We start from the raw sequence: 1,189 nt of genomic DNA, 5'->3' as shown, positions 1-1,189 counted from the left end.
AACCCTTACTTTCAAATTGCGATGCGCATGCCTGATTTTTTTTTTTTAAATATATTTAAAAGCTGGTGCTGCAAGTTGTAATCGTAATCTGGAAGGTATTCATGATAGGACTTGTAAAAGATTTGGTATTCATTAGATAATTGTGAAAAAATTCCTGGATGACTTCTTGGAGAATTTCTTGGCGAATTCTTCAAGAAATCACAGGATGAATTCCTAGATGTATTTCTGGAGGAAATCCGGGAGAACCTCCTGGAAAAATTCTATGAAGAATCTCTGGAAAAGTTCCTGGACTTTTTTTTCCTGGGATTTTTTATTATCGTACAAATTGGTACGAAGGTTCTGAAGGTTAATGAAATTAGGTAGGGATCATATATATTTAGAAAATTAAATTGAAAAAAATCAGGGTCGCCTAATTTTCCGGAAAACTCCAGTGAAAAACAAACATTTTCCACTGACACCACCTACTTTGAAAAATCATAACTCAAGAACGTAGCTTCATGGACACATTGTTTTCGTGAAATCATAATTTTCTCAGCCATTCCAAGATGGATTTCTGGAGGAAATCCAAGAAAATTTTCTGGACAAATTCCTGGCGGATTCCCTGGAAAAGTTAATGGAAAAATTTCTGAATGAGACATCCCTGGAGAAGTTCCTGGAGTAATGCCTGGAGCATTAGAGGAATTTCTGATGAAATTCCAAGATAAATTTCTAGAAGAATTCCCAAAGGAATTTCTGGAGGAATTCCAGGAGGAATTCTTGGAGGAATCTCACGGAAGAATCCTAAAAGGAATCCCTGAAGGAATTTCTGGTATATTCTAGTAGGAATTCCTGGTGGAACTTCTAAGAACCCGTGAAATAACTCCTGGACGGATTGATAGAGGAATCCCTGGAGTTGAAATTCATGGATTAATTCCTAGAGGAAATCTGCAAGAATTTCCGGAGGAATCCCTTGGAAAAATTCCTATAGAATTTCCTGAAGAATCTCCTGAAGGAATATCGGAAGCAATCTCTGAAGGATTTCCTGCAGAAATTCCTGGAGGAATGCTGTAGGAATTTCCGAAGAAATTCCTGGAGGGATTCCTGGATCAATTTCTGAAGAAATACCTGCGGTTAATCTTGGTGGAATTTCTGGAGGAGCCCCTGGAGACATTGCGGTAGTAATTTCTGAGGAATGCCCAGAGGAATTCCT

The sequence above is a fragment of the Aedes albopictus genome, chromosome 2 (genome assembly GCF_035046485.1).
Source record: "Aedes albopictus strain Foshan chromosome 2, AalbF5, whole genome shotgun sequence".
NCBI lineage: Eukaryota > Metazoa > Arthropoda > Insecta > Diptera > Culicidae > Aedes > Aedes albopictus.
This window is presented reverse-complemented; position numbering follows the sequence as displayed.